The following is a 22,819-nucleotide window of genomic DNA, read 5'->3' on the forward strand; positions in this document are numbered from 1 at the left end:
GTCCTATCCATCTCTCTCTCTCTCTCATATCCAGTACAGTGCTCTCCCTAATATCCAGTACAGTGCTTTGAACAAAGCAAATGACTTGGAATTTTATACTGAATTTATGAAAGAAAAAAAAACTCTGTATTAAGTGAATTCAGACTGTATAACAGGGATGAGTGACCACTGACACTAAATATTCAATGAAAAATATGCATACAACCTGCTATAAACATATTTTTCAAAACTAGTTGACACTAACTTTAAATTTATTCTTTATATATGAGAGTTTGACAATGGAAAATTTCATAAAACACTACAATTGGCTTTTAGTTCTTTTCCATTTTCTGAATTTTTGTCCAAGTGATTCACTCTAGGATGTTCACGATGACTTGAAGCCATCTGAAAGGGTGCATTCATGGAGAGCAGCCCTTCTCTGGGTTGCCCTCTGCCTCTGAAGTGAAAACTGCCTTCTTTTATGTTGCTTTTATTTTAGGGATTTGAACCTTCTCAATAAAGTTAATCTAATAAACTGATCTATGCTAAAAGTAAATGCAATCTTCTTCTCTACCCACGGACAGATGTTTTAACAGGTGCTTTCCAGAGTCAATAGCTTAACCCCAAAAGTATTTCTGATGGTGCTAATTTTCAGGATTCATGTTATAATAATGGGGAAATCTCCTGAAAAGGAAAAGCCTAAGTAATATGTCATGGTTATCTTTAAATATTATAATCTTCTATAGAGGAAAATTAATATACTTATTTTGAATTGTTATAAAGATACAATTATTGGCAATATTTACCTGGAAAAAAGTATGTTCAAGAGTTTTCCTTCATTAGAGCTAACCTCAAATGGTGTGTTGCCTTATCGGAAGTCTGTCTCTTTAATGTTACTTTGTTTCTCTAGATCTCATCCATGATCTTTTCTTGTACTATGAATTCTCCAAGGAAGAAGTCTTGTCTAATAAGTCATTAACCAATTTATATTTTACCACAGAGTTCTTTGTTTTGATTTTCAGGTGTATATCATCGAATCTCCTATCATTTATATCTTATTGAATGTTTTGAAGACTTCTCAAACTTGAAGTATCTTAAGCTGAATTCACTATCTTCTCACTTTCATTATTTAAAAAAAAACCTTCTTTATTCTAATAAATGACCCTTTCACCTACCTCAGTGCCCAATCAAAATTCTAGAATAGGTTTTCAGCGTAATAAAGATGTAAAGAGGCCAGCATTTGAATGAAGGTGGACTACCTAAATTTGAAGATTTACTGACTGGGTGACTTGGACAAGTTAATGAAGCCCTCTGAGTCTCTTCACCCATATACAAAATTAGAATAATAGCTTTCACAGATATTTTAAGGATTAAAGGAGATAATCCACATAGAGCACTTAGCATATGTTATTACCATTTAAACAACTTCTCATATCGTTTCTTTTATCTAATCAGTTATAACTTACAGAATTTTTTAAAATATTGATTCTGTCTTTCATTGTATTTTCTCTATCCAGCCTCTGACTAAATTTCTATATGGACTTCTGCTGCTGGTCCTCTCACATATATTTAATAACTCATCCCATCAAATCACTTGTACTTACTTGAATATGCTTTTTCACATCTCTACAGTTTGCACATAATATTCCCTTTTTATGGTATTCTCTTTGCCTTATTTCATCTAAACAAACAAACAGAAAAACCCTGTAACCTTCCAAACACTGTTCTCTTGTCTCTACGCTGGATGAGGTCCCTTTTCTCTATGCTCTCATAACTTTGTGGAAAATATCTTATCTTGTATTTATCATGTCCTGGTGTTATTATTATTTATAATGTGCTATTATAGTTTGTTATGACATGTTGGCATTTGGTAGTTCCTCCATCAGACTGGGAAGACCATAGCGGCAAAAATGGGATGTTCCAAGTGTCCATCACAGTGCCTGGCACTTCATAAGGGTGCAATAAATGTCAAAGGAATTTTGTATTTATTCTACTTATTCAGCTCAGCATTACTGAGTTATAAAGGAAAATACTTCACTGTTGGACTGTTATCTGAGATCCACAAAACTGTTACTTTTCACTCCATTGCACCCTTTGATGTTTAGTTCACTGGTGATACTGTGATAAAACTGTTTTAAAAACCAAACTGAATACAATACAGGAGGCCAATGTTTTTCTCACCTCATGTGGACATCACAGGCTCTCTGCTGACCCCCCAGAAGATGTGCCAGACAGACTGACCCTGTTATCAACATCTCTGTCACAGCATCTTAACAGTACACTTCAGAAGCTGCAGATATCTTCATAGTTTACACCTCTTTTTAGATTTTTCACAGTTGAGACTGCTATGTGTCAGTAATATTCTTCAGCTCTCTTTATACATTTTTTTGTCCAAAGCGTGACAAAATGCCTAGTGGCCCATAATTTGTTGACTTGTTCTGTGAGTAAATATGGAAAATCATAAGCAGAAAAGTATACATTTATTCTCTCATTTCCAAAACAAGAACTTTTAAACATTGCTTTGTAAATCTGCTCTAGTGCTATATCCAATTGAAAAATTTAGACTGTATATCTGATCAAAATCTGAAGAAGACAAATTTTAAACTCAAAAACATATTTATTGTCAGAATTTTCCTGAAAAAAATTAGGACTGTAATCTTATCCATTACAAATAATAATTAATGTACAATCTACATTTATTCAAAGGGAGACAGAATTAGTTGTGATTCATCTAATTAAAATTTTTAAGACTCATTAAAAATTTTATTTTTAAATTTATAATATTTCTTTATATATTTGGAATCAGCATGGTAAGGGCTTTGGTCATTTTCAAAATTATTATTTATAATTCCAGATTTTATTTTTACTATCAGGAAGAAAATGATTATTTCTGCTTTTTCTTTTTTCTAATAATCTCAACATTTTAGATTAGCAAAACTAACAGCTGAGAGACAGGCTACTTAGTTCTCAACAAATTTTTTTGACCTCCTTCAATTCTAAGGAGATACTGGAACAGTCTGAACATCTTTTTAACACTGAAAATACTTTCAATTCAAATACAATAATAAAAGGATAGGAAGGCTCTATAACAATGAATAGAATTTTTTTAATAACTTCCCTTCTGCTGGTACTGATTTATCCTACTATCAGCCATGGCACATTAATATATTATTCACTAATGTGCTACTAGATTTGAATTGTTCATATTATATTTAGGATATTTGCACTGATCTTTGAATATAAAACTGTTCTTGTTTTTACTTGTATTTGTGAATCATAGTTATTCTTGTACCATAAACATCCTCTTTTATATTCTCTGGAATATTGTTAGTGGAATTGGAATTATTTTTTTCCTCTGGAATATTGTTAATAAAATTCAAATGATCTTTTTTCCCCTAATATTTGTTTGAACTGAACTGACACATTTTTGATGGGTAGTTCTTGGATAATTTTCATGCTATAGCTTATCATAATTACATAAGTATTCCAACTATTTTGAAATCAGCAAATTTCATTTTCTTACAAAATAATCCATTTGTTCCATATTTCTAAATTTGTTTTTGTGGAGGAACTTACGATTCCCTTAATTTCCTCTTTATCTGTGTTTATTTTCAATTTGGTGTTTATCTGATGTGTTGTTTCTGTCTTTATCAAATACACTAATCATTTAACCTTTTTTAAAAGCATGTATATGTGTGTGTATATATATTCTATTTTTTAAATTTAGTCAAAAGAAGTAATGTTTGTTTTTATCTTTAGTTAATCATTCTTCATTTTATTGTTGTTTAGATATTACCTCTTCATAGAGGTAAACTCTACTTTGTAAGTCCATCTTTGGCAAATAAAATTCATGATAAAAGAAACTATAGAACATGTACAGCATATTTATGGACATTTTGTACTCAAAGAATATTTTTTTAAAAATTTAGGTATAAGTTGTTTTCATATCTTTACTCTTGTGAATGCTGCAAGAAACAGGGTGCAGTATCTCTTTGAAATAGTGATTTCATTTCCTTTGGATATGTATCAAGAAGTGGGATAGCTAGATTATACAGTAGTTGATTTTTAATTTTGAAACTCTATACTGTTTTCAATAATGCCTGTTCTAGTTTCCATTCTCATCAACAGAGCACAAAGGTTCCCTTTTCTCCACATCCTTGCTAACATTTGTTATCTATTGCCATCTTGATGATAACCATTTTAAGAGGTGTCACTTAATATTTCAATTGTGGTTTTGATTTGCATTTCCCTGATTAGAGATGTTAAGCGTCTTTTCATGTACCTGTTGGTCATGTGTGTGTGTGTGTGTGTGTGTGTGTGTGTGAGTGTGTGTGTGTGTGTGTGTGTGTGTGTGTGTATATATATATAATGGAAAAGAATCTGAAAAATAACACACACACAAATATATATGTGTGTGTGTGTATATTTATATTTATATATATATTTATATTTATAAAATGGAATCATTTTGTTGTACACCTGAAACTAACACATTATAAATTAACTGTACTTAAATAAAAATGGTTTTAAAAAAAGAATGAACTATTTCCATTTGCAGCAACATGGATGAACCCAGATGAAATACTAAATGAAGTAAGTCAGATAAAAGCAAATATTGTATGATAACACTTACATGTGTAATCTAAATAATAATACAATCTATATACAAAAACAGAAACAGACTCACAGACATAGAAAACAAACTTACGGTTACCAAAAGGGAAAGGGAGAAAGGAGTGGGATAAACTGGGAGTATGCAATTAATAGATACAAACTATCATACATAAAATAGATAAGCAACAAGAATTTACTGTATAGCACAGGGAACTATATCCAGTATCTTGCGATAACCTATAATGGAAAGTAATCTGAAAAAAATATATGAAAAGAATTACATTGTTGTTTGACATGCTAATAACAAAATGTGCTCCATTTATCTATTTAATAATTTTTAAAGAAGTTATTAGATAACTGTCGAGTCACATGTACTTATAAGAAATAATACAAAGAGATTTCATGTACATCCCATTAAGTTTCCCACAATAGTATTTTTGCAGAATTACAGAATATTATCAGAAGTGGGAAACTGACTTTGACACAATATATTGATCTTATTCATATTTCTAAACTTTATAGGTACTCATCTGCATGTGTATGCTTACATGTTTTTAGCTGTATATTATTTTACCTTGTGTGTTAATGTATTATCACCACAGTCAGAGAACTGAACAGTTTCATCACCACAAGGATTCCTACTGTGCTGACATATTATAACATCCACCTCCCTCCCTGTATTTCAGCTATACATATTTTATGAAAATTTCAGTGTTTAGCATGTGGAGATACAGTTGCAGTTTAAGGGAGCAAATAAAATATTTCACAGAAATTTGCACATTTTACCAAATAACCAATACTAAGTTTCTCCTGGAAAAAAACAAAGAAACAAAAAACACAAGCATAAGGAATGACTATTGATATGAGGCAAAAAGGGATTCTCTAAACAATTGTGAACTGTGTGGGTCCACTTATGCATGGATTTTTTTCATACACATACTAAAGTACTTCTGCTTGAATTCTGGGTTGCAGAACCACAAATATGAAAGACCAAATATAAAATTAAAGGTATATTTTGGAATGTGAGGGTCAGCCCCCTAAACTCCCAGTTGTTTAAGGTCCACTGTAGTTCCTTCTGCTATTTTTCTATAGACCCCTACATTTATGTCTGCATGCTATAAATAGCAGTGTCACTTTTTCTTGAAAATTAATTTCTCTGTAGAGTATACTGTCTTAGGTTTAAGAAGTAATATTCGTTAGTCTCAATACGAACTTTGCAAAATGACTTTTCATTACATCAGCTTAGTTTGGTGATCTTGCCCTGATTTCTGGAATTTAAATTAAGACCAGAAAATCGAAAGACCAGGCTTTATTTTCTGTAGAATGTTTTATTAATTGTTTATTAATACTTTTGCGACCTGTTGTCTTGCTTAGTAAGGATTCTTATTTTGCAAATTTTAATTGTGTTTGCAGTGTGTGTTACCCTTCTGCAGAGTATTTAATAGATTATCACATGAGAACAACTTTTGTGTCACTGTAGTGGTTCATTGCTGTTCCCTTCCATAAGCTATTTAACACTGAGTCATATATTCTTATGCTGAGAAAGCTAAAATTAGCACAGGTTTTTAATTTCCATGACATTACCAAATAAAGGAAAATATGGAGTCAATAGAAAAAAATTGCCCTCTATTAAAAAAAAAGGAGCCACAAGTAAGTGGTAATATCTGCATGAAAAAAGTTAACTTCCTATTAGTTAACTATACATTAGAAATCATTGTCACTGACATTTACTGAACATTGTATGCTTAGAACTACAAAAAAAAACCAAAGAAAATCATTTGTGTATTTTCTTGTTTGGTTTTTAGAAGTTTCCTCCCCCTTGGATTTTCTGTCTGAAAATTTAATGTTTTTGAAATGTGGTATAAGACAAAAAGCCCTGAAATGCCTAACCGTATTGAATCATCTCTCAGAGTACACTTTCTTCATTTGATCTATCAAAAGAAGTATTTTTAAGGATCAAACTGCACAATGTCTATAAAAGCGCTGTCTCAATTGTACCATTTGATGTTTATGTGCTGTTAATCTGAGCTTAGTTGCTAAATAAGAGAGTTTAAAGTTTTCAAATACAAACCCACTAAACAGAAGTAAAACTTTATTTCCCTAAATATATTAAAGTCTTTATTGTTGTCACTTACAGAGGACGTTCTCTGGGCCGAGGCTCTGTTAGCTTTCTTGGTTCTAATTTCTTTGATAAAGTTCATTTTGTTTAGTTTTCTTTTCCTTCAGTAGTTCTCACTGAATACTACCCCTACCATGCTGGACAAAAGAGACAAGCTTCCTGTTCATTCTTTTCTGAGCATGAAGGGAAACTATCAAGGAATGAATAAATGAAAGCTATTCGACTTTTTGGATGAGAATTTTTTTTAAAGGAAAAGATCTCAAATAATTGGGTATTAAAAATGAAAAACTTGAAGTGGTAACCCTTGCCTGGCCCACTTTCCACTAACAACAACCTAAAATGAAAACAAAATATCCATACTGTTCTAGCTCAAAATCTTTACGTCTGCCACTCAAGTCACTCTATAAAATTAATATGAAGATTTGAGTCACAGAAATTTATGCTTCGTGCCTAAATGATGTAATAAAAACAGTAATAGACTATGAGACTGAAGTTAGATTCTTTATCATAATGTGATCCAGTTCTACCACATAAAAGCAACTTCTGTAGTGCTAAGCAGAAACTAAGGTCAGTCTTCATAATTTATCAGAATTGTTGGCTTCCACTATGCTTAAACTGTTCAACTCTTTTTAAACACCAGAACTAGTTAACTAGAGCTTCCAAATATCATTTAATTGTTGACAGTATTTGGATTTATATCCCTAACATTTTTCTCTTTGGTCTGCTTTATGAGACAACCTTCCCTCAATAACAAATTTTGTGATCACTCTACTTTGCAGGTATCATGCACTCTGGATCTTTTTGGCCGATCCTTTTCCAGTGTGACTAGAATTTACCATATTGGTCACAGACGAACCTTTTCTAAATTGCACCAAGTATAACCTCACATAAATTCCTACTCAGAGACTCACAAGTCAAAAGTTTTTCTTAACTTCACCTTGATCTAAGTATTTTTTTCCAAGATTAAACATCTGTATCTGTATCCATACTAAATACAGAACACTTGCAATTGTATTCAGTTTTCTCCTGTCCATCTTAACTGTCTTATTAGATTTCATATTCAGAAAGATGGTGGTACAAGTTAATCTTTCCTAATTGATAAGGGCTTGTTTTGGATTATAAATATTTCAAAGCTATTAATGACCTTGTTTGATGGCATGAAACTAACACAATCACTTATATTCTTTCTTAAACAATTCATTTATTTGTAAAGCTTTTCTATAAACATCAAAATTATTCTTTAGTGTTTATGTATTTGTGAACTTTCCTAATTGAGAAGATGTTCCTTCTTTCTGGGGATTGATTGCTCAATTCAAGAAAGATAAATATATAAACAGAGGAAGAACGGAGGGAGATATGCTCACCTCACTGAATTTCTGTAAAGTATTAGTGAAAACAAATGATGCTTCTAAAGATTTTTATTTATGTGAAAATAGAGAGTAAGTACCGAGGTATACATTTCTGTAAACATGTAGAAAGATAATTGGAAGGTGATGGTATTTACAATTTGCCCCATTTCATTGTTTTTCTATGAAAAGAAATATATCTTTCACTTATTCTATTTACTGACATTTATGTTTGGCTGCAAACACTGCCTTATGGCCATAGGGACACCAGTCACCACTAGAGACTATCTCAGAACTTTGACTTTTCCCCCCGCTATTTTGAAAATTCTCATGGCAGGTAAAAAATGATGATCTCTTTTCAGCTCTAATGGACTTATTTTTTCCCTGTTGGATTTCTATATCCCTTTGTTTGCTTGGTTGTGCTTTTGTTAAATAGGAGATCGGATGGCTTGGACAATGTGTGAGTGATTGTTAGAAAAAGAAATCTAAGGCAAGTCATGAATTCAATTTCAGGCTATGGATTTACTTGCTGATTTATTGAGAAACTGTAGGCCTCTTTACAGAGGGAAAAGAAAAAAATATATATTGACCACATAGTGACATGGGTGTAGGTTGATTTACTTTGGCTTTTAAAAACAAGAATATACTTTAAAAGGTGTGTTTATATATTTTCTGGTCAAAGGAAGAATGGGTTTGTGTCCTTACTCAGAGATCAGTAATAGTGCTGTAGAGGTGTCATTATATAATGTCACCTGAGGAATGTGGTGTTTTCTGAATAGTAACAGATTTTGCTTGTCAAGAAGAAACAGTAGATTTTTCAAAAATGAAAGACATGTCAGTTCAACTTACAATATTTTTATGGTAGGTCAATGTATTAAAGCAAACCAATAAAAGGAATCACTTGAGATTAACTCAACTTGGAAGAATGAATGTTACCTCAGAGATGGCTGTGGAGAAAGAAGCCTATCAATGCAAAGGAATCTCAGCTGGGAGTGTTAAGTGGCCTACAATGACTGAGCTGTCCTGGGCTTATCAAAATGGAGTCTTAACCAGATCTCAATCCTAAAGGAACTCAGTCCCAATCATAGTACTGGGATGATACCACCAGGCACTCTTCATACTCCTAGTTTCATTTACTCAGACACAACTTTCTAGTAATATAAAATACCATCCATAGATTTAAAATTATTTATTAGACCAAATGAGTGATTTTTATTTATTGGTAGAGTAATTACCCAAAACAATGCATCATAAGGAAAATAAAACGTTTTGAGGATTGTGGACAAACTACTACTAGGCTTTCATTTCTTAAAAGAATCTAGGAGGAAAACAGATTTGTACTTTCCCTCCAGATGTGAGGTCAAGAGAAGGTTGTTACTGTTTGCCTGCACTGTGTTGGTAGGTCAGGGAAGTTACATTGTACAGGAGGAGAAAGCATACTTTTTAATGATTTATATAAATAAAATTCACTGATAATGATTTTAATGAAACTCATATCCAGATGAATAACCGTAGCAATGAAGTGAACTTGGCCTTTCCTAAACGTTGTCAGCTCAATGAGGTGTTAATATTATGGTCAATGGGAGCATAGCCATATTAGATACAGGCAATTTTTTTCTTTAGTTTTTCTTTTTAAAATAGTAACTTCAGCGATAAGTGTACAGGTAAAGCCTTTCAATGTCAAATTTTAATCTAATGCAAGCAGCACTTTTCTGCATTCACAGGATGCAATGTATTGCCTGTTGAGAACAAGGTGAGATAGTTCCAATATCAAACTTCAGTAACTAGTATTTATGACTTTAGTGGAAACAAACTGTTTCTTTTTCTCCCTTGCATCAATCTTTTTAAATTTTACTTTCCATTTCAAATTCAACCTGAGAAAATGTAACTCCAAATGATTTCAAAATTGTTGAAAACAAACACGATTTTCTTCCACTAAGCTTTTGTTTTCTTTAAATATATCAAAAAGAAACATTAAATAACAAAAACAATAGACAAAAGTCTTGCTCGGTAGGGTCAGTATAATCTAAATACCTACATTTAGCAGCACTAATAAGGTAAACTAAAAATAATTTACTTAGTTTAAATGTAACATTTTCATACAAACGAAACATGAGGCTAGTATTCTAGAACATCCAGATTCAGTAAACTCTTCAAGCATTTCATCTACAAATGCACAGCAAACACTAATTGCTCATTATCAAAATGCTTGTTAATGTATAGATTCCAAATCAACACATTCCAAAATGAAACTCATCTTTCTCCTCAACTCACTCATCTTCTTATAGTTCCATTTTGAATAAACCATTTATTTTACTTAACCCGTAATTACAAGAGACCCTAAACCTCCATCCCTTCTCCTGCCACATCTCATGGGTCACTAAATGCTATGATTTTACTATGTTAGTATCTCTAAATGTCAGCCCCTTTAAACTACTGATGACTTAAGTCAGAATTTCACCATTTCCCACCTGAACCATTAAGCTCCACTCATGTCTTTATCCATAGTCTTATAATCTATTATCCCATCTTCAACAAGATTGAGCCGAAACAGAAATACAGGAATGTTACTCCTGTTTGTTCTTTTAGTAAAAGACCACTGCTTGAGGGCTTATTAGAATATCATAAGATATACTCCAAAATTTCTCCTTCGCCTAATTTGCTACTGCTACACAAATTAAGTCTGTGTTTCAATCAAGACCAAAACTCTGCAGTTTCTTTAGCTGTCTAATATATTTCTAGTTTGGCACACGCTGTTCTGCCTCCTGAAATACTGTTCTTTCCTCACCAATCTCCCAGTCTTGCTCGGCCCCCATCTGGGGGAAAAAAAATTAAAACTCCTCCTATTTTATGTTTCATATAAAACATCTCTTCTTGAAAATATACCTTCTGTATTCAAGTTGATGACTTGTAATTTGTGTCAATGTTCTATTTTGAAAATACTCCCATCACATTTTATTTCAATGATTTACTTACATCACTATCTTCATCCCTTGACTGTGTGCCCTTGAGAACAAATCATATTCCATATTTATCTTTTCATTTCTAGCACTTCCCATGGTATCTGACACATATTATGATTCGATAAATGTTTGTTGAATTTAACTGGCATAACGTGAATCAAAGACAATGTATTTATCTGCAGGTCTACCACTTGTACAAAATTCTGTGGATCGTATCAGAAAAAATACAAGCTTTGAGATGTCTGTTAATACAACCAGTACCACTGACTATAAAGAGGTTATACAGATTGTGAATAGAGTATTAAGAAAGGGATTGAATTCTTATGCCATATAATGAACCAAAACTGATAGTAAGAATCAGGTGTTATTTTTCTTTTTTTGAAGATTCAAACTCTCAGCCTTAGTTTCCATTTCTGTTAAAAGTAGAGCAATGTTTACCTTCTTTATAAAAATTACGGCTTGTTCACCAAGTCAGTTTTTAAAAGTACTTTGAAATAAAGAGTGGTAATAAATTATTACTTAAACAAAAGTGATATTGCCTTTATGTTGGGTTTAGCCTGCTTCTGATGTTTAATTTCTTTTTATGTTCACTCCATGGATTAGAGGGAACTTATGAATCATCAGAATTCACAAGAGCTGATGGAAACTGGCCAGAAAGATGAGACATTCTAATGAAAAATAATTTATATTGAAATAAAATTGCAAAGATGGGAGGAACAGCACAATTTGCTTCTGCAATATTGTATATCTAATATAAATAGAAATCCCTTTAAAAGATATTTTGGAAAAGATTTTCTTTCCTTCCAAGCTGGACATTCTATTCTAGTTGAAAATATAAGACATTGTAATTGAAAGTCTTCCACAAAACATTCAGTATTACTTTATTCTTTCTACTCTTTTGTATATCTATCAAACATGTTTATTACATAAAAATAGAGAGTTTACACCAACAGGATATACTGTCTTATCAACTTACTCATTGCAGAGATAGACATTTTTATACCTATTATATTTCATATACATAAAATCATGAATATATTGTCATACACATAAATCATAAAGACAGTTTTTAACACTAAGACATAATCTATGGAATTAAATATAAATATATAATGAATTAACAATAATAAGCAGATTAAATAATAATTTTAAAAAATCATATCATGTATTGGGAATATTTTACAAGTGAGACATAGACAACAAAAGGTATAAGCAAATGTAGAAGATGCCCTTAGTACAACAAGAAAAGAGTAGTGGAGAATCATAGGTAAAGAAGCAGATTCAGAAAGAACTTGATTAATAAATGAGAGCAAGTCACTGGAGTATGAAGCAATGGACAGCAACTTCAGAAGGGATAGCGACTTGACTGGATTGGAGGAACTGCTATTGTGATGCTGTAACTGTACTTCTACCTAGAACAGCAATAAGCACTGTTTTACTGTAGGATGCTTTCCTGAGAAGCTACTGAAATAGTCTCCTGAGGGTCCTATATTTCCAGTGGAAACTAAAAATACCTATTAGTGGGCAAGAAAGAACACATCTACACTACATCCTCTAGAATTATAAAAATTCAATTTACACTGACACTAACATGCGCAATAAATATACAATTTTTCTTAAGAGATTTTTGCAATTGATCATAGCCCTTGAAAGTGACATTACACCTTTATAAATAGTACCAAATTTCTTAAAGATATGGGACAATTGCTAAATGATATCAATTTTATTTGGGTACAACTGACAGTAAAATGAAAACATTTTAAGTTTATAATCTGATATGTTTTGTCAAATGTACATACTCATGTTACACTGTTATAATTAAGATACAGAATATATTCATCACCCAACAAAAATTCCCTTATGCTCCCTTAGAGATACTTTTACCTGACTTATCCTAGGCATCTATTTGTCTTTTTGTCACATTAATATTTTTCTGTTCTAGAATTGCATATAAATAGAATTATACAATAATAGTAAATCTCTTTGTGCTTGTTTTTTTTCACTCAAAAATGATTTCTGTATAGCACATGTATATGTATGTATAAGTGTGTGTATATATATGATATGTACTGTAACATATAACTGTCCTATTTCTATTTGAGTCAGTTTTTCTACAATATGATTTTTTAGAAATTTGGTCACTTTTTATTGTTTCAGTGTATATTAAAATGTACTTTAAAACTGCAGCAACTGTACAGCATGGTACTGGCTCAAGAACCAGGCAGCATCAATGGCCCTTAATTAATAACTCTAAACCAACCTTACTATGGGTATAAAACAGAATGAAACAAAAAGAAGCATTACAAATCAATGACAGGATTTAGAACAAATGGTGTTGAAAACAATCAACAACTTGGGGAAAAAAATAACCTTTTTCTGAGGTATATTTCAAATAAATTATAGCATTAAATCTAAGAAACCCCATAGAAAAACATATTTTTTTTTTTTAGTTTTTGAGTAGACTTCCTTAATTTTACCTTAAAAAATACATACAAAAATAACACAGGCACATGGTTTATAAAAATGAAACAATACAGAGAGGAATGAAGAGCAAAAACATTCCTTCTTACTCTCTGATTCCAAAATCTCTAAGCTGTCTCTCCAAAGGTGCCAACTGTTAAGTTTCTTACATCTGGGTCCAATGGAAAAAATATTTTAGAAACACGAATCCTTTCAAAAATTTTACACAAATGTCTATGTCTCTTTTCAGTTCTTTCAGTTATTGATCTCAAAGGAGAGCAGAATATGCAACCCCCAAATACGCCACTTTGGCATATTGATTATTTTGAATTAAAGTTACTAAGAAGCAGCCATGCAAAAAAGACTCTCTGATCCTCTTTTATTCCCCTAAAAATAAGAAATAAATCTCCAATATGAAACAACCCTCCCTAAAGCAGGAGGGTAGAAGGCATCCTTACAGCAAAAGATAGGGAATTTAAGGCTGAGAAGGCTGCAAAAACAAACCTGTTACTTTCTCACTAATTTACTACTCCAAGCCCAAACCCCTCTGTTTTTTTAAGTTCCTCACAAATGTATCGTGTCCTTAGCTAAAAGGTATGAAAGCTGCTTGCTTTGGTTAGTTAACGGAGTCTCACATTTTTATCTGCTCCCACTTACATAAAATTAAATTTGTCTTTCACCTGTTAATCTGTCTATATCAATTTAATTATTAGAAAAGCCAAAGAATCTAAAAAGGAAGAGGGAAAACTTTTTCCACCCCTATAGTTTACACATACTAAAACTCTTAAGAAGTATACATATTTTAAGTACATTTTGTCTTAGTGATGAGTTGTCATTTTTATAATCATAAATGTCCCTATTTAGAAAAGTGTTTTATCCTGAAGAATATATGGTCTAATACTAATATAGACCCTCCAATCTTCTAAGATTATCTTTAATATCTTAAACTATTTCATCTTTTTACTTATTACCTAGCTATGTATTTATATTTAATATGTTTCCTCTGGACAGCATGTTGCTAGGTCGTGTTTTTTATTCAATTTTACAATCTCCTTTTTGTTTGGAGTATTTAGATCATTTAAATTTAATTGTCTCTAGTTTTAGATTAAAATCTACCATCTTACTCTGTTTTCTACTTGTACCAGCTAGTCTTTGTTCTTTTTTTTCTTTTCCTAACTTCAGTTGGATTAACTGAGTAATTTTAGCATTCTATTTTAGAGCTACTTATTATCCATATCTCTCTTCATTTTATAGTGATTTTCTTCTAGAGATCTGCAAGATGCATTTTTAACTTAAAGTACATTTTAATATTGCTGTAATCCATATACTTCAATTTTCCCCTCCTGTCCTGTGTTGCCACTTCTACCTATATCACAAATCACATAACATTGTTTTAATTTTTCTTTGAATAATCAGCTACCATTTAAAAATAGTAGACATTACAAAAATATCTTTTCCCATATATTCACCTTATTTAGTACTCTCTGTTCCTTTATGTATATTTAATTTTCCACTTGTATCATTTTCTATTCACTTGAAGAACTATGTTTATTATTTCTAACAGTGCAAGTTGGCTGATGAATTTGTTTTCCTGCCAGTTTGTTTTATTAATGTCTGGATGCTCAGGCCTGGATCGTGTACTGCCACAGTGGGTACAGCCGCTTCTTCCGTTGCTGCTTCTTGGTCTTCAAGTTCTCTTCCTGCTCATTGAGCCAGGGTTGCATGGCACCAGTTTTTCATGGGCCACAGATCCGGGGGCATATACTTATTGCCCTTAGAGAATTTCCTGATGTTCTCTTTCTGAGTCTGGTTAGTGATGGTGAAAACATGAGAACAGGAGCACTGGATTTGGAAATAACTTGGATCTTGGAGATCCTGGAAACCGCGCCACCTGCCACTTTAGCGACTCACAACTGGGACAGCTCCACCTTCAGGTCCTCCAGTTGTTCCAGCAGCTCCTCCTTGCAGCAAAGGTCTGGAGCCTTAATCTCGGCCATTGCTGTACAAGCTGCTCCCGCTGTCTTCTGAGAAGGAAAGAGGAAGGGGTGGGGCTGACCTCCACAACTACTTTAATTTTTTTAGGTTTTTTATTCTTAAAATAGTTTTATTTTACCCTATTTTTAAGATTGCTGGATATAAAATTAGAGGTAACTTGTCTTTTTTATTTACATGTGTGTTTCTGCTCTTTAAAGATACAATTCTGTTTTCTTGTCTTACATTGTTTCTGGGAAGTCTGTGGAATTTCTTATCTTCTATCTCCAGGAAGGTATAAATCTCTAATTGCTTTAGGACTATTTCTATCATTGGTTATTAAATATGTTGTGCCTCGCCATTTGTCCTATTTCTGTTTCAATGAGCCTCCTGGATTTTTAATTTATTGATTTTATAAAACTAAGCCATTATTTAAGTTGTTTTTGTTGCTCTTTTCTGCATTCCCTTTTTTCCCCCTTCTAGGTCTTCTAGTAATCACAAAATTGCTCCATTTGCCGCTTAATTTTTCCCCTATGAAACAGGATCTTTCATTTTCTCATATTTTAGTTTATTTTTTCCATTGAGCCTCAGTTTGGATACTTTCTATTGCTATATTTTCAAGTTCACATATCTTATCACAAGCATTATTTAATTCTTACTTTATATATATGACAGAACCAACTAGAACCCACAAACCATACTTGTATAAGGCTTTCATTTAAAGGCAAAGGATATGGTACAGTGAGACAGAGTACAGGAAAACACTGGAAAATGAAGTAATGTCAACATGCAAGTACACCCAGGCTTGTACTGGAGCAGGGTAGACTGTCTCCAGCTTGAAACAATACCTATGTTAATATCTAAGACAGGAATCTTGGCTTTGGAAGAACTCAAAGGAAAATACTTTCAGTACGTACATTTAAGTCCCCCTGGCCACCAAATCAAGCCAGCCTTTTCTAGTTGGTTACACTGTATTAATCACGTTTTTGTTTTGTTTTGTTTTTCCATATTGTATTGTGCTTTGAAATCTTGTTGGGGTAGGGGTCTAGCTGGCTGGGGAGAGATTGCTCTTCCCAAGACTAGCTAATTTCCAAGATACCAATTCCACTGTGAATACACCTTTTGTGTGCAAACCATCCAACCCCAAGTTATACCTTCAATACCTCCTTTATCTCTCCCCTGCTCTAAATTATCCCAGAGCCTGGTACCAGACCATTAGAGATTACTGCTATAGCCTAGAGCCCACAGACATTATTCAGACTGGCCAGTTCTAAGCTGTATGCCTGCCCTGTCTTATGTCTCCCATAGAAAACTTAACACTAAAGGTCTAGGTCCTGCTTTCTTTGTTCCTTCTGCCTCATAATCAAATCTGGTGCTTCTCCATGTAGACCTGCATGGCATGGTCCCCTCCTCTTGAGAACTTTAAGTAATAATTCTTCTCTCAATGGCATTGACCTCTTTGTGTTTCCACTCAGTCAACTCCATAAATTAAAATTCTACAGGTACAACTGGGACATAAGCCATCTGCAAACTTTTCAGTAAAGAAATTGACTTCTTGGGTTGCCAAGAAAGTTTGAGTCCTTAAGCAGCATATCAGAAATTCCATGGATCCTACCTTGGACAAGAATTAAAACCAGGTATCTGTGCATGCTCAGAGATAAAAATAGAGCTTTTCCTACTTAAATAATCAACAATATCCCTACAATTCAAGCTTTAACTCTTGGTCAGGGTTTTGACATTATAATTTGCTCATGGTTATTTCTTTTCTGATATCTTTTGTACAATTTATCAAATATAAAAAGCAAAGAGATACTGATGAAAATAATAATCATTTGTGTCCAATGAGATGCATATATTGCTTTAAAGAAACATTTCAGTTTACCAGAACAAAGTTTTTAATAATCTTATAAAACCTTGAAAATTCTTTTATTTGGATTTCTGAACTTTATGAAAGGTATCAATAGAATAACTCAATGTAACAATTAATTGATTAGTAACTAAATCTAGTTCTTCTACTGGCCAATAAGCTTCCATTGAAAGAACTTCCTGTGTAGGTTTTAATCCACTTCTCCAATATATTTGATCCTCAGTATCAGTGTTATCATTGGTTTTTATCAAAATTAAACTTATACTATCAAACAGTATTACCCCAAATAGCAACGAGAATATGAATCAGACTGAGAACATTACAGAGTAAGTCAGAATTATAACAGTATTTTCTGTGCCTTCTTTTCTCCCATTTGAGCCTGCTTTACTTGAACAAACATATTGAGTTTACATTTTCTCTGAATTTCTCATTTTAATACCACACCAGCAATAATCTTTGCAATTTCAGATGAAGGTTATATTTTGTTCCCACTTGACCATGTTGTCCATGAAATTACATGTTCCATTTTATCAGATACAATTCTCAATAATATTAAATAACCAATGGGAATATTTTATCATAGGAGAAATTTGTGGTTAAATGGCCACTGGAAGATACTTCCTTTCTTTTCTGGTAATATACAGATGTTAAATGTCTACCTTAGAAAAAGTGCCCTAAAACATTTGAACTCATTTTTCCTTTAAATCTATTTGCTCTGCTAGTCACTGAGAAATCAATGCTAAAATTTCAACTTTCCATATGAATCTTTTTTTCTATTGCTCACTGTACTGTTTATATAAGACAAAATCATCTTTTTCCTGAATTTCCTAGTAAAATTTTAATTTTTAATTTTTTCTAGAATATAGGATTCTTCATTTTATTTGTATTAATGGTAAATTTCTTGAACTAATTTAATGGTTTCTAGAGAAGGGTAACTTAAAATGCAATTATATTCATAGCACAGTTTGGGTATTTTACCTTCCATAAGGATATTATTTAGGGAATCCTAGCTTGCTGTAATGAATTTCCTCATTTTGTGATGGAGGACTAAAAATATGTTTTAAATAACTCAATCAGCTCATTCTCTTAATCAATCAACATTTATTAGGGATATAATATGTAACAATTATTCAGTAGACATGATATTCAGAGATTAAAGTATTCGTCTCTATTCATTTAGCACACAGAGTACTCTAGATCCTTTCATATAAATTATTACTCTGATTCATTTTTCTTACAATTCAGCAAAGATAATGATAAATGCCTGAAGAAACTTATTTTTACCCCCAAGGAATAAATTAATGAGAAATTCTCATAAACCTGTTATAGTAAGGATTTCAAGAATAACACATGCTACCTTATTTATAGCTATAATTTATAAGCTTTTTAACCAAAATTTATTCACCTGTGTAGTCCTTCTGCTTTTTATATTTTTTTATTGGGTCTTTACCAATTAGTAAAATTTCCAACCGATGCAATTATTTGTGTTAACGTTATAATACAAGGTTAGGACATCCAAATACTAACAATTTCTATATAAAAAGTAAATGTGTAGATACGAGTAATGTTTATTTGTAAATGTTCTTCACAGTACTTCTATATAACATAAAAATTTGAAAAGCAATTATAATACTGAAATGAATTTGAGAACATAAATACAAGGTATTAAAAGTCATAAACTACAAGGACATACCCTAGATTCCCACTGCTGTCACAAATAGATCCCTTGAACTGAAAACTGAAAAGCGACTGAAATGAATGTATCCATCCATTTTGGCTAGCCAAGTGGTAAAGTTTTTTTAAATTCAGCTTATTCATGATTTTCATATGGGTTATCATTTTCATTGCTCAAATGCAAGTAATCTAATAAAAATTACCTAACCCAACTTATGAATGCAAAAGGCATTTATGACAATTTGAATAAATTATATATTTTAATAGACAAAAATAAAATATTTTGTACACTAATACTTCATTTTCTCTTCATGAAGTAAGTAAAGGGTAACAATTTCCTTTTAATTTCAACATTAGAGTTCTGATTTCAGCTGTAATAAGAGCTCAAGTTATCAAAATTGTCCTTACAACACTAAAAATTACTGAAATTCAACAAATTTTCTTGGACTTCTCAAAGAACTATGATCACAGAACCAATGAACGTCACAAATTCTGAAGGAAGACTCAAATCTGGAGTCACAGTAGAGATCTGCTAACCTGAAGCAGAAGCCGCTAGGGCCATAAACTGAGAAGACGACTTAAATGGGAATTTAACAACTTGATGGAGCCTGAGTGTGGATTAGTATGAGAGTGAGAAACTCCTGGGGTAGGCAGTTCCCCACAATTTTGTGGGTTTTATCTCACAGATTCATTGGTTTTACTTTGAGTAACTTCATAAGCATATGATGGTAAAGAGCAAAGACAATTCCTCTTCCCTGCTCCCTCATGGACTGGGAAGGAGAGCACTATAAAATGGGCAGAATATTCCTAAAAGCAAATGCTTAATCTCCAGGAGAAAAGACTTCACAGACTTTTCCCACTAAGGAAAGTCCACTTCTCCCACTCCAGATAGCTCAAAACCTCCTGTTTCAAATAAGAAACATAAAAATCAAAAATAGGATGACCAAAAAAAGCTATTAACATGGGTTAAAATAAAAACAAAAAAACTTCAACAGATACTTCACCAAAGAAGATTTACAGTTAGAAAATATGCATACGAAAAGATGCTCATTTTTTTCCCTAAAGATGCTCATTACCCTTCCCTGATAATATTTTTCATTAGGGAAATGTAAATTGAAATAGTAAGATACCACTGTAAACCTAGTAGAATAGCTAAAAGAAAATTTAAAAATTATATTACCAATCACTAGCTAAATTGTGGAGGAAAAGGGACTCTCATTGTTTTCTGATCTAAATGTAAAAATGGAATAACCACTTTGGCAATTTCTTACAAAAATAAATATGCTCTTAGCCTACAATTTAGCAACCATGTTCCTGAGTATACATCCAACAGATTTGAAACTTTCGACACACAAACTGGCATGTGGGTATCTATAGCAGCTTTATTCATAATCATCCAACATTGAAGTTAACCAAAATGCCCTTCAGTAGTTGAAAGGATAAATAATATTCCATTGTATAGGATATATATCTAAGTGATGGAATAGTAAAAAAGGTCAATGACTTAAAAAAATGAGTTATCAATTCACAAAGAGACATGTTGAATCTTAAGTGCATATTGCTAAGATAAAGAACCAAGTCAGAAAATGCTACATACTGCAGGATTTCAATTACATGAGATTCTGAAATAATAAAAAATGATAATCACATAAGAAGTCATCAGGGTTTTGAGGGAAGGGGGATGGTTGTATTGATAAAATAAGATTATTTTATGGTAGTGGATCTATTCTATTTGACACTGTAATGATTGATATATTTCATTATGAAGTTGTCAAAGTCCATATAACTCTAAAGAGTTAGGTATACAACATTTAAAAAAATTGAGGAGGTTGGGGGATCCTAGAATGCAATGCAGTATGTTACAAAATAATCTAACTATTACAAATTATATGAAACAACCATACTGAATGGGATGGTGAAAAGATGCAGACTTAAGTCTAAGTCATTTGGAATGAGTTGAATCGGTAAGACTAATGGCTATAAATAAATTAAAATATTTGGTCATAACCACTGTACTTTAGTCTGTAAACCTATTTCCCATAAGGGTACAAGTTAACAATTCAGATCCAACTATACATGTACAGATCTTCCTCAACTTACAATGGGTAAAATCTCTATAAACTGTAAGTTGAAAATATTAACTCAAAATGCAGTTAATACATCTAACCTACCAAACATCACAGCTGAGCCTTGCCTCCCTTAAACATGCTCAGATCGGTTAGATTAGCCTACAGTTTAGAAAAATCATCAAACACAAAACTTATTTTATAATAAATTGTTAAATTGCTCATGTAATTGAATAGTATACTTAAAGTGAAAAATCCAATGGTTGTATGGATACAGGATGTTTGTAACCGTATCGGTTGTTTATGCTTGTGATCTCACGGCTGGTTGGGAGGTGTGGCTCACTGCCTAGCATCACCAGAGAGTATCCTACCGCATATCGCCAGCCTAGGAAAAAATCAAAATTCAAAGTACTTTTCTACTAAATGAGCATCATTTTCACCATGCTAGGCCAGGGATTGTCTGTATTGTGTAACTGGTTGTAAATGAATGACGGATGATGAGAGCCACTGTTTCACTATCGAAGTGGTACTTATAAGTAAGAAATGAAAAAAGGCTTGAATAATTCATGTGGAAATGAGTTAGACATGGTGATACCAATATGAATTCATTTTTAGTTGAATAGAGAAAAAGATGGTAACATTTTATTTATATATATATACCTATGCACAGGTTAGTATATACACATATATTTATTTCCTTACACTGTCACCTGAGAAGGCCTGAAGGTAACCACAACCACACCTAGAGCCCACATCTTGGTTTCTAATAACCATCTTCAACAAAAGGGAGCAAGGTTCCTTGGAAGAATGGTTGATTCTGGAACTGAGGCAGGAAATATTCAAGATGAGCCTGGAGTGTCTTGTAGTGCCAGAAAGTAAGATAGTACTCAATAAACAAAACAAACAAAAAACCCAAAAACCCTATGTTGATGTGGGTATGTTAAAAGGACACAGAAGCCAGCTGAAAGATTTCCTAATGCCAAAGCTGAGGCAATTTGAGCAACATTAATAAAGCAGTATTGGATTATAACCCAAGGTATAAAATAAATACACAAGTCCATACTGAGGGTCATAATGATTGAATGAATGAATGAGGCAGAGGAAACAAACCTCACAAGCACAGGAGAATTTCAAATAACTTGTGTGGATATTCTGCCCTCAAGGTAGGAGAACATAATTATCCTCTCCTTAAATTTGTGCATTTTGACGTCCTTTCAAAGAGTACAGTATGAAAGGGCACAAGGATGTTGCGGGGAAGGGGAGTAACACTGCAGTGAGAAAACTGAAAAACACTGTCTCAGCCAGGTGATCAAGTTTACCAGCTACAGCGATATGTCATCTTGAGAGCATTTTCTCTTGATATGTGATGAAATGTCACTTTACCCCTGCGATCTTCCTTTTAAAAACACATAACCCTAGACTAATCATAAGGAAAATATCAGAGCAATTCCAACTGAGGGAGAGTCTACAAAATACCTACACAGTACTCCTTGAAACTTCAGAGACAACAAAATTCTAAGGGATTATCACAAGCTCACAGGCAGAAAGCCTAAGGAGACATAGGGAATAATGTAATGTGGTATCCTGAATAAAATGTTAGAACAGAAAAAAGGAATTAGGTAAAACTAATCAAGTCTCAATAAAGTATGGACTTTGCTTAATATATCAACATTGGTTCATTAGTTGTAAGCAGCATAAATTACGAACATAATTTACATTTCTTATACATTATAATATACATTATATATAGTATGTTGATA

At 32.5% G+C, this 22,819-nt stretch overlaps 1 pseudogene; it reads right to left on the reverse strand.

Moving 5' to 3' along the window:
- Window positions 1-15,088: 15,088 nt before the first annotated feature.
- LOC105091803 (large ribosomal subunit protein uL29-like) lies at window positions 15,089-15,488 on the reverse strand (annotated as a pseudogene).
- Window positions 15,489-22,819: the final 7,331 nt, after the last annotated feature.

Source organism: Camelus dromedarius, chromosome 1 (genome assembly GCF_036321535.1).
Source record: "Camelus dromedarius isolate mCamDro1 chromosome 1, mCamDro1.pat, whole genome shotgun sequence".
In the NCBI taxonomy this organism is placed as follows: domain Eukaryota; kingdom Metazoa; phylum Chordata; class Mammalia; order Artiodactyla; family Camelidae; genus Camelus; species Camelus dromedarius.